An 11,851-nucleotide genomic window follows, 5' to 3' on the forward strand; every position below is an offset into this window, starting at 1 on the left:
CCGCCTGAGCCACTCAATTGCTCAAATACACTGCATGTACCCCTGCTCCTGCGTGCTCCCGTTTCCACGCCTGCCACTCCACGTCATGCCCGTGCAACATGTCGTCTGCTGCCTGACAAACATGGCCTCTCTATTTCACTACACATTGCCTTGCTCCAAGGCAAAAGGGTCCTTCCAAACAGCTAACAAGCCGCAGACTTTGCACGCTGCTTGGATTTTGGATTTATTCTTTCACCCTTTTCTCTGATAGCCAAGCCTTGAAGCCTACAATATCCCCTGTATCTTCTCAGGTTGGTCATGTTCCCTTTAGTATTTACAGCTCCATCTTCTCTAGGTTCATCCCTACCTATCTTGCTGTTCTGTGGTGTCTTTCAAGGAGCCCCTTTCTCCTTCTTAGCCCTATTTCACTGCGAAGCCCACAGGACTGTCTTCCTTAACTGTTCTTTCACATTTTCTCAGAATGACCTCAGAAACTCCCATGGCTTCAGCAACCATTTCTATTCCAGTACCTCTCCAATCCCTCTCTTCATTCTGCTTTGGCTGTTAGGAGGAAAAGAGGCACGAATTAAGCAGGCTGTCCGAGGGTCTCCTAACATCAGGGCCTGGGATGCAAGACCTGCACATTCCCTTGTGGACATTTGCATTTGACTATAGGATCTAACTTTCCAACAAAAGCTTCTTCTGGAACCGCAGGTGTGCAAAATTACCTGAATCTTCATAGCACTTGGAGCCAAAGCGGTAATCTCTTTCTGCATACGAGCGCCAATCCCAGGATACATCGTGGTTCCTCCAGAGAGGACGTTATTGGCATAGAGATCCTTACGGATGTCGATACCACATTTCAGAGTACTGTTGTAAGTGGTTACGTGGACACCTGCAGATTCCATCCCTGAGTGGAAAGAAGTTTCAACACATGTGATTTCTCTTTCTTCCCTTCTTTTTCTTACTGTTCAAATGAAAGGGAAGCTCAGTAGTCCAAGAGAATTCCAGGAAAAAAAACCTACGTGATGCTCAGGAGAGCATCTCGTGGTACTGTTCCTTGCTAAAGAAAAGGAACAGACCAGATAAAGTCCAAACTGTGTTCCCAGGACTGTAAGTACTAGACTTTTAAACTAGCTTAACACGCATATTTTGACAAAGATCTGTGATCCAGGAAGTCCCGATTTCCACCGCTACGTTTCTGACACCACTGTTGAACACCAACGCTGATCCTCGATACACTTCTGGCAGCCAAATCCCCCCACCTCCTAACGAGCATTTCTCCTGCTGATGTTCAAATGCAGAATATTTGAACATCGCTCCTGCTGATGTTCAAATGCAGAACTTGGAGCTATATTAATGCTTCAATAGTTTGCTTTCTACACACAAACGCAGCTAGCTTTACCACTTCGTTTAATGGAAATCGTGCCAAACTGCCCGCAGTCATTTGGCTCACTCCTCACGAGTGGAATTTAAATTGAAAGTAGGAAATTTGTGTGAGGGCAGTACAAGTTACCATAGAAAGTGGCAGTCATCCACTGGATAGAATGGGAAATTTGACACTACAGATAAAACTACTGCAAAATAACGTACGATTTCATTTTGTATGATTACATTACAGATTAATATAATCAAACAATAAACTGAAGCAGCATCTAGATATAAAACCCACATAAGCAGCACCGTGCAGTTATACATCAGCCAGTCGAGATAAAAAGCACGATCTTCTGACAGTACTCTAAATCATCACCTTAGAAACTCTACTGCACTTAGAAGAGGCTGAAATCATCTTACGATGCAGGTACCTCTAAACTGACAGGTGCCTTCTCATCCAGCAGCTGTAGCAGCAGTGTTCATCGCTTCTAAAGAGCTGATTAAGTCAATAGAAGCTGCGTGTTTCTATGGACATTTGAGAATCAGTACCTCAGTTCCTATAGCTGCAGGTTGTCTATACTTCCTACGAAATTCTTCTTTTCATTCTCTGTCAAGTCCCTAGAAAGAAAAGTCCTGTCTCACCTATGAAGGATGGCTGGAAGAGAGTTTCAGGGCATCGGAACCGCTCATTTCCAATGGTGATGACCTGTCCATCAGGAAGCTCATAGCTCTTTTCAAGAGAGGAGGAGGAAGCAGCAGCTGCCATTTCATTTTCAAAATCCAAAGCCACATAACAAAGCTTCTCCTTGACGTCTCTCACAATCTCCCGTTCCGCTGCAGACAGCCAACAAGATTTTAATCAACATACAGTACAACAGCCAGGACACAGACTTTCTCATGCACATTTCCCTGAGTTCACAGATTCACAGAATATTAGGGGTTGGAAGGGACCACTGTGGGTCATCTAGTCCAACCCTCCTGCTGAAGCAGGGTCACCTACAGCAGGCTGCACAGGACCGCATCCAGGCGGGTCTTGAATGTCTCCGGAGAAGGAGACTCCACAACCTCCCTGGGCAGCCTGTTCCAGTGCTCCGTCACCCTCAGAGGGAAGAAATTCTTCCTCACGTTCAGACGGAACTTCCTGTGCTTCAGTTTGTGCCCATTGCCCCTTGTCCTGTCGCTGGGCACCACTGAAAAGAGCTTGGCCCCATCTTCCTGACACCCACCCTGCAGACATTTCTAAGTATATATTAGGTCCCCTCGCAGCCTTCTCTTCTTCAGGCTGAACAAGCCCAGCTCCCCCAGCCTCTCCTCGTGGGAGAGATGTTCCAGTCCTCTCACCATCCTTGTAGCCCTCCGCTGGACTCTTTCCAGTAGCTCCTCATCTTTCTTGAACTGGGGAGCCCAGAACTGGACAGAGTACTCCAGAGGAGGCCTCACTAGGGCAGTGTAGAGGGGAAGGAGAACCTCCCTCAACCTGCTGGCCACACTCTTCTTGATGCACCCCAGGATCCCATTGGCTTTCTTGGCAGCCAGGGCACACTGCTGGCTCATGGTTAACCTGGCAAACTTGTCACCTCTGATGAAAATACGCTAGCATTTTGCAGGAGGCAGAACACACCTGTACCGCCCTCAATAGCTGCCCTTCTTCATCTACACCAAACGTTACCTGTCTTGAAAGGCTTTGTTACAAGATTCTCAAATAATAATTAACATATCAGGTTGTCTTTCATCTTAAAATCATTAATTCTTTTTTATATTTGTGCAGCTTAACAGACAAAGAACTACAAGTAATGCACTGAACCTGAAGGAGTCTGAGGAAGAGAGCAGTTGTATCATTTAGTGAAAGTAAGGTTTACAAATTATCATAGTAACTCATCAATCAGGAAATACTAAAAAATAACCTTCCTCATAAATATTTATTTCACTGTTCCTTTTGGTGCCTCCATTGAATACTTTTACAATATCAATAGATATCAAATTAATATCTGGTGTTTAGATTGTATATATATAAGTTATTACTTCACTTTTATATATTTGCACAGTTTCTTTTCTATAACTGTGTGTGTATATATGCACAGAAAAATAATAATAATACACACACAGTTACAGAAAAGAAACTTGAGGGATGTAAGAAGAGGGACACTTCTGCCAGTAGTAACAAAATCTGTTTCAGGACCTTCTGACAAAGCCCCCCTAACAAACAATAATGAAAATCAGGTTGCCTTTTACTAGGTTTCTAAAACAAGTAACAAATAACAAAGCTTACTTCCAAACAAGTTTCTCCCTGAGCTGAACAGAAGCAACAGGTTTCAACTTCAGAGCATAATCTAGCATGTGTACACCCTCTGCCAACAGAATGACGAAGCATAATGCCTTGACATGTTTTTGCTAGCTGCAAATGGGCATTTCTGTCTTACTGGAGGCTACGACTCCAAGAATATCAACAGAGAATAAAACGATTCTCTTCTATCATGAGGTTTTTACACAAACCCAAAAGCTCACCTGAGGAGTCTCCATTCTAACTTGAAGCTGCACTCTGTCTTCCAGATCCTGACAACGCTCTTCTAGAAGAAGAATTGGTTCCTGCAGTTGATTTCCTTCCATTTCCAACTCTTCAACCACAGTCCGTAAACCTGCTTCTGTCAAAGAAGAAAAATTATTTCAAGAAAGGCCTGCTAACATTCCTCAAGTCTAGAAATGGTTTCAGCTTTTTATTCACAATTCTCCCCAGTGTTGGGAACAAGCAGACCTCAACCATTTCCAGTGGAAGTGCCCGAGACCCTGCTTTTCCAAAAATTAGATGGCAAAAGTGTAAAATTAAGTAGACCCCCTACTCAAGGAACAGAGAGGCGTGATGCCATTGGAATTTCTCGTCTTCTGGCTACACAGCTGATCATTAAATTTACCAAAGTTTTCACTTATACAACCAATCTAAGTTCTTAAGCCCTTCGTGTATTTAACAAAAACGTGCTGCAGCTGGGGCCGGCTGCGCGGGGCGAGAGGGGCCGGTGGAGCGCTGCCGGCTTGGGGGGGATGCCCGCCTCCTTCCCCCCTTCCCTTCCGTCACCGCCTGCCTCTGGCCCCGGGGCTGCCCGCACCCGGCTCGCCTCCTGCAGCCTGCCGCAGCGGCCGGCTCCAAGCTTCCCGTCCCACCACCCTCGGGAAGCCACCACGCACCCCCGCACCCGCCGGAGGGGAGCCCCCGCCTCACCGCTGGCCTCTCTGCTCCCCCGCCGCCCCGACACCCGACAACACACCGCCGCCAGGCTGCTCCGCCGCACCGCGCATGCGCCACGCGCCGACGGCGCGCCGGAGGGGCCACACCATGCGCCGAACGCCTGCCTGCAGTACCGCGTTGCGTCCACGAGGCGGCGCCAGGGGGTACGGCGCGGCGTCCACGCCCAGCGCCGGCTCCGGGCAGGCCCCGAATCGCGGCTCCGACACGGCGCCGCACCCCCGCCGCTCCTTGCCCCCGACACGGACCCCGCCCTCCCGGGGGCTTTTCCCCGGGTCCCGCCGCTCCATCCACTTCCCCCCTACACCCCGCGCTCACCTTCTCCCTCGCTGCAGCCGCAACGCGGCTATGGCTCCGCTCCTCCTTCGGCTCCCATCGGGCCCGGCACGGCAGCACCGGGCCCTCTACCGGCAGAGGGAGGGGCCGTCGCCATCAGCCCCGCTGCCTGCACCTGGGGCTCTTCCGGCCCCGGCCCACGGCTGGAGCCCATGATGCCGTCATTGGGCAAACACAAAGACTCTCTGAAGCCCTTTGGGCACTTCAGCAAGCAGCCAGGCGTTCCTTATTGCAGCGCCGGACACACAGGGCACGCCTCCTCCCAGCGCTCAAAGCACCTGCGCCACTCGAGCGGCAGTACCGTACTTTGCTCACCGGATGGCAGCAGCGAGCTCTTGGACATGGCGCCACCGCGCATTGGCGCCACCCGAGCCGCAGTACTGAACTTTGCTCACCGGGTGGCAGCAGCGAGCTCTTGGACACGGCGCCACCCGAGCCGCAGTACCGAACTTTGCTCACCGGGTGGCAGCAGCGATCGTACCGGCCCCTCCACGGCCACCCGGGCCACGGCAGCACCGGGCCCTCCACCGGCAGAGGGAGGGGCCGTCGCCATCAGCCCCGCTGCCCGCACCTGGGGCTCTTCCGGCCCCGGCCCACGGCTGGAGCCCACGATGCCGTCATTGGGCAAACACAAAGACTCTCTGAAGCCCTTTGGGCACTTCAGCAAGCAGGCAGGCGTTCCTTATTGCAGCGCCGGACACACAGGGCACGGCTCCTCCCAGCGCGCAAAGCACCTGCGCCACTCGAGCCGCAGTACCGAACTTTGCTCACCGGGTGGCAGCAGCGAGCTCTTAGACACGGCGCCACCGCGCATTGGCGCCACCCGAGCCGCAGTACCGAACTTTGCTCACCGGGTGGCAGCAGCGAGCTCTTGGACACGGCGCCACCCGAGCCGCAGTACCGAACTTTGCTCACCGGGTGGCAGCAGCGAGCTCTTGGACACGGCGCCGCCCGAGCCGCAGTACCGAACTTTGCTCACCGGGTGGCAGCAGCGAGCTCTTCGACACGGCGCCGCCCGAGCCGCAGTACCGAACTTTGCTCACCGGGTGGCAGCAGCGATCGTACCGGCCCCTCCACGGCCACCCGGGCCACGGCAGCACCGGGCCCTCCACCGGCAGAGGGAGGGGCCGTCGCCATCAGCCCCGCTGCCCGCACCTGGGGCTCCCCCGGCCCACGGCTGGAGCCCGGCAGGAACAGGGGGCCGTCGCCCCAGCCCCACAGCCCGTCCCCTCCTCCCCTGGCCTCTGGCGCAGCCCCTCGTCCCGTGCAAACCAAGCACAAACGCAGCCGCCAGGGCAAAAGGGACCGCAGGTCTTTATTCAGTCACGCACCCAGCCAGTCCCGGGAGCCGCTCCGCCCCGGGGCTCGGGGCCCCCGACGCTCCCTCTGCCCCTCCGACACCTCGGCACTCCTTCCCGCAGCTGTGCCCGTTGCTCCAGCGGGGAACAGTCCGTCCGTCGCCTCCCGGAGCGACGCGCTGCTCGGCAGAGGCTGCCAAAAATGAGGAGCAGGGTGCAGGCCACTACAAGAGAGGAGAAAAGTGACAGGTGGCTGGACAGCGGCGGTGGAACGAGAAAGCACGAAGCAGGTAAAGGGACAGCGAGAGAAGGACGGGGACAGGCAGTCCCACAGAGACGGAGAAAGAAGCAGCAGCAAGAGAGGAAGAGCAGCAGCAGAAAGAAGAAGAGGGAGCAGGACACAGACCGAAAATGAAGAATGGGGAGCGGGAAGGAGATGCAAAAAAATCCCCTGCAGCATGACAGAGGAAAAAAGAACAGCGGCAGGGACCTGGACAAAGAGAGATGAGGAAATAGAATAGAATAGACATGGAGAAAGCAGTAGATCTGTGACGTGCTACGGAGCCAAGAAGGAAGGCCTCGAATCAAGGGACGAGGAGGCAGACAGAGAGCACCAAAGACAGCAAAAGTACTGACAGGCTACAGAGTAGGAGGAAAGCAAAACTAGTAACCGGGAGCTGAACAGAAAGAGGGGAAGAAGGAAAAAAATGCCACAGGCTGCAAGGCAGAAAGAGGGAGGACCTAAAAGATGGGGACAAGTCAGAGACAGATGGAGAAAGAAGGTACACAAGAGCAGAAAAAAAAATAATCGTAGCAGTGGGGGAAAGAGAGGGAGCCGGGCAGGGCCCAGGATGCAGAAGAGGGGTGACAGGGCCCCGAGGGCCCAGGACTCACCGCAGCTCTCACTCTCGGTGCTGCCGGGAGACTTGGACACTTCAGATGTTTCTCTCTCCTTCTCTCTTCCCTTCTTCTTCCGCAACTCCAATCGTTTGGCTCTCCTCCACCTGAGAGAAAATGCATGTGGCTGTCTTAGAGCTCATACGAGACGTGGCTTCCTAGACAAGAAGCCTCAGGAACAGGACAGAGAAAAAGAGAGAATATGATGAGTGGGAAGCAGAACACAGGGATCAAGAGAGAACTTGAATCAGAGGAGTAAACAAGGCAGGAAAGAGAGATAAAGACAGGGAAGAAGCCACAAGAAAAGGGCCTTTCTGGCCTCTACTCGCACCCCCCGGCCTCCCTTTTTTTCTGGCCTCTACTCTCGCCCCCGGCCTCCCACCCCTTTCCGGCCTCCTTTTTTTTCCTGGCCTCTACTCCCCCCTCCTCGGCCACCCCCCCCCCCCACCTCCCACCCCTCGTCAGCCTCCTACCTCCCTTTTTGCTGGCCTCTACTTCATTCAGCTTCCCACCCTTTTTCAGCCTCCCACCCCTGTCCCACGCAGTGCAGGACACACTGACAGAGAGAGAAAAAGGACAGGCAACAGGAAGAAACGTACTAAGAAACAAAGAAAGGGTCAGACGAAGAAGGGGGTGGGTGGTCAGGGTTGGAACCCCAACACAAACCAGCAAGGGGCTAGAGGACAGACAGAGAGGAAGACAAGAACGGGCCGGGAAGCAGGAAGAGAAGGAGAGAAAGGCAAAAAGGGAGAGCCGGCTGCACAGGCAGGTACAGCAAGAAACGACCGGACAGGCAGCAGGATCGAGAAAGAGAGACAGAAAAACTGGGGACAGGAAGCAGGACAGAGGGACGGCGAGAGGAAACAAGGGCCAGGGAGCAGGACAGCGGTGGAAAAAGAGGCACTGGGGCAGTAGGACAGAAAGAGAAGGAAGAAAGGCCAGAAGAAGGACGGGGAATAACAGCGAAGGGAAAGAGAAGGACAAGGAGCAGGACAGATTGTCAGAGAAAGACAGGGACAGGGAGCGGGACAAGGTGATACTGAGAGAGAAAAAGGGGACAAGGAGGCAGGACAAAGTGAAAGACAGGCACAAGTAAGAGACGGGGGAGCAGGACAGAGACGGAGGGGGAAAAGCCTCAGCTGGGCAGCAGGAGAGAGAGGCGGAGAAGGGAAAAAACAGCACCGGGCTGAGGGACCCTGAGGGAGGAATTAAAAAAACAAACACAGGGAGCAGGACAAAATGACAGAGAGAGAGAAAAGGGACAGAGCAGGACAGCATTGGGGGGAGAAATGCCACCGTGACAGGCAGCGGGAGAGAGGTATGGAGAAAGAAAAAAAATACCGAGGAAGAGAGAAAGGAAACAAGGGACAGCGAGCTGCACAGGGGGATAGAGAAATAAAGGATGGGAGAGGGAATGGTGCAGAGAGAGAAAGGCAGAAAAAACAGCAAGAGGCAGCAGGGCAAAAGGACAGCAAGAGGAGAAAGGAAAGGGACAGGGAGCTGGACAGAGATGGGAAAAAAAGCAGCGGGGACACACGAAAAGAGACAGAAAGAGAAGGGCACAAAAGGATAGATGAGGACAGCGGCAGGATGGAGACGCAGAACAAAACCTGGGACGGTCAACCTGGGTGGGCGGGGAGCGGTCAGAGAGCCGGAGAAAGGAAAAACTCTGCTGTGGAGCAGCAGAGGGGGACGGAGAAAGAGAGAGAGGGACGGGGAGCAGGGCAGAGAAACGGAGAGAGAAAATAAACGATGGGGAGCAGGGCAGAGCACTAGGAAGAGGAAAATAAGACAAGGCAGAAGACCAAGGAGCTCAGAGAGAAAGAAGGGTCGAAAGGAAACGCCAGAGAGGTAGAGAAATCAAGAAATACAGGGACGAGGAGCCTTGCAGAGACGGAGCACGAAAATGTAGGGACGGTGAGCGCGAAAGAGGGAGAGAGAGACGGGGGCAGGGGGAGGAGATGAAGAAGAGAGATAAAGATGGCAACGGAGTGCAGGACACACAGACAGAGAGAGAAAAAGGACAGTGAACAGGAAAAAAGGGACCGAGAAACAAAGAAAGGGTCAGATCTAGACAAAGAGACCAAGAAGGGGGCGGGGGGGGGGGTGTGCAGGGAAACCCCAAAACAAACCAGCAAGGGGCTAGAGAACAGAGAGGGAGAGAAAGAGAAGAAAGGGCCATGAAGCAGGACAGAGAAGGAGAGAAAGGCAAAAAGGGAGAGCAAAAAGAGCCGGCTGGACAGGGAGGTACAGCAAGAAACGACCGGACAGCCAGCAGGACAGAGAAATAGAGACAGGGAGCCGGCTAGAGAAATTCTGGAGGGAGAAAAAGAGGGAGAGGGAGCACAACACAAACACAGACAGAAGACGGGAGGTACAGGGAAAGGAAAAGAAAAGGAAAAAGAAAAATAAAGAAATCACAGCAGCGTGGGAGAGAGAAGGATCCAGGGGAGGGCCCGGGACGCAGAAGAGGGGCGACAGGGCCCCGAGGGCCCGCCACTCACCGCAGCTCTCGCTCTCCGCGCTGCCGGGAGACTCTGCCGCTTCAGACGCTTCTCTGTCCTGCTCTCCTCCATTCCTCTTCCGTAACCCCGGTCGCTTGGCTGTCCCCCACCTAAGACAAAACGTCCATGTCTCGCAGCTCTTACGAGACAAGGCTCCCTAGGCACGTAGCCTCGCTTGCTCTCGCGCTACGCGCAGGAACAGCACAGAGGGAAAGAGAGAGAGACAGAGAACGACGAGCGGGCAGCAGAACTGATGGATCAAGAGAGAAACTGAATCGGAGGAATAAAGAACACTGGAGGGAGACACAAGTAGAGCGAACAAGCCAGATGGACGGGGGCAGGAGACACACAGATCAGGCCAAAGAGGTGGAGAAAGTAAAATCGGTGATGGGCTGCAGGATGATAGAAAAGGCCATGGTTCAGCACAGAGGAGAACAACGGGACAGCAAGCCGGACAGGGGCATATAGCGAGAAACAAAGGGACAGGCAGCAGTATGGAGATACACAGACAAAGAGTTACGGGGAGGATGGAGGACAGAGAGAACAAGAGAAAAGGGACAGGGAGGGGGGCACAGATGGAGAAAGAAACATTGCAGAGAGAGAGAGGAAGAAAGCGACAGGGCAGAGGCAGAGAGGTAGAGAAAGGAAGCAAAAAGTAGCGACGAGTAAGAGGCCAGAGGGACAAGGAAAAGCCAGGAGGAAGGACAGAGTGAGAGAGAAAGCAGGTGAGGGACACGACGCCAGACTGTGAAACAGAGAGCGCGACAGGGAGCAGGACGCTGGGACAGACAGCAAACGAGAGCAACAGAGAGAACGGCAGCGAGGCGGAGCACGAGAGAAAACAGGGACTGAGAGCAAGACCGAGGGGTGAAGCAATAAATAACGGGGCTGGGGAGCAGGACAGCAGAAGAGAGAGACAGAGAGGGGGACACATAGGACAACTGCAAACTGAGAGGGAGAAGGAGAAGAGCACAGAGGGTCACAGACAAAAAGAGAGGGACGGCAGCAAGAGAAAAACAAGACGAGGCAGAAGGACTGAGGAGCAGAGAGAAAAAGGGTACAGGCAAAAGGACAGAGATGCAGAAAACAAGGCAAGCCTGGAGCACAGGGCAAAACTGACAAGGACAGGGAGCGGGACAAAGGGATGGAGGAGTTAAAAACAGCGATGGGCCGCAGCACAGAGGAAGAGAGAAAAAGAGCCAGAAGAGCAAGGGAAGAAGAGTGACAGAAGGGTGTTGACAGGGACACGTACAAAGGGGGCTTGGGGGACACACACATCGGAAGGGTAGAAAGGAAAGGGAGGGATGGGGAGCAAGACAGCATGATAGAGCGAGACAGAGGGAGTGGAGTGCAAGGATACACAAAAGCAGAGGGACTGGGAAGAGGAAAGAACGTCAGGGAGAGAAAGGTGAGGGTGGGGAGCAGGGGAGAGAGAGGTGGAGAATGAAAAAACAGCCATGGTCAGAAGAACAGAAATGCAGAGAATAAAAAATTACTTCCAGGCAGCAGGACAGAGGGACAGAGCAAGAGGAAAAAAAAAAAAAAAAAACAACAGGGAGAAGGATGGGTAACACACAGCAGGACACTGCGACAGTGAGAGGACAGAATACACAGAGCAAGGCAGAGGAATGAAGAGAGAAAAAAAAAAACAACCACCCAGCAAACAGAAAGGGAACCGGACAGAACTAGGCAGCAGGGCAGAGAGACGGAGAAAGAAAAAACAGGGACAGAGGGATAGAGAGGCAAAGAGAGGGATGGGGACCAGGACAGTGGGATACAAACAGGGAGTAGGACGCGAGATTGCAGAGAGAGAGGTCCAGGGAAGCAGGAAGAATGACAGAGAGAAAAAGGGGGGAGGGGGGTGGGGAGCAGGTCAGAGAGCTGGAGAAAGGAAAAACACTGCTGTGGAGCAGCAGAGGGGGACAGAGAAAGAAAGAGAGGGACGGATGGGGAGCAGGGCAGAGAAACGGAGAGAGAAAATAAGCGATGGGGAGCAGGGCAGAGCACTAGGAAGAGGAAAATAAGACAAGGGAGAAGACCGAGGAGCTCAGAGAGAAAGAAAGGTCGAAAGAAAACGCCAGAGAGGTAGAGAAATCAAGAAAAATAGAGACGAGGAGCCTTGCAGAGACAAAGCAAGACAGCGTAGGGCCGGTGAGCGCGAAAGAGGGAGAGAGAGGTGGGGGCAGGGGGAGGAGATGAAGAAGAAAGGAGAGACAAAGATGGCA

At 53.2% G+C, this 11,851-nt stretch overlaps 1 long non-coding RNA gene across 1 annotated transcript; it reads right to left on the bottom strand.

Annotated features, from left to right (window-relative positions):
- Positions 1 to 6,217: 6,217 nt before the first annotated feature.
- On the bottom strand, positions 6,218 to 9,742 carry LOC142362266 (uncharacterized). The gene is made up of 2 exons (XR_012764889.1): positions 9,627 to 9,742; positions 6,218 to 6,449 (listed from the first exon to the last, which is right to left on the bottom strand). It is a non-coding gene; the product is annotated as an uncharacterized LOC142362266 (long non-coding RNA).
- Between the last annotated feature and the right edge of the window lie 2,109 nt (positions 9,743 to 11,851).

The sequence above is a fragment of the Opisthocomus hoazin genome, chromosome 8 (genome assembly GCF_030867145.1).
Source record: "Opisthocomus hoazin isolate bOpiHoa1 chromosome 8, bOpiHoa1.hap1, whole genome shotgun sequence".
NCBI classification, from domain to species: domain Eukaryota; kingdom Metazoa; phylum Chordata; class Aves; order Opisthocomiformes; family Opisthocomidae; genus Opisthocomus; species Opisthocomus hoazin.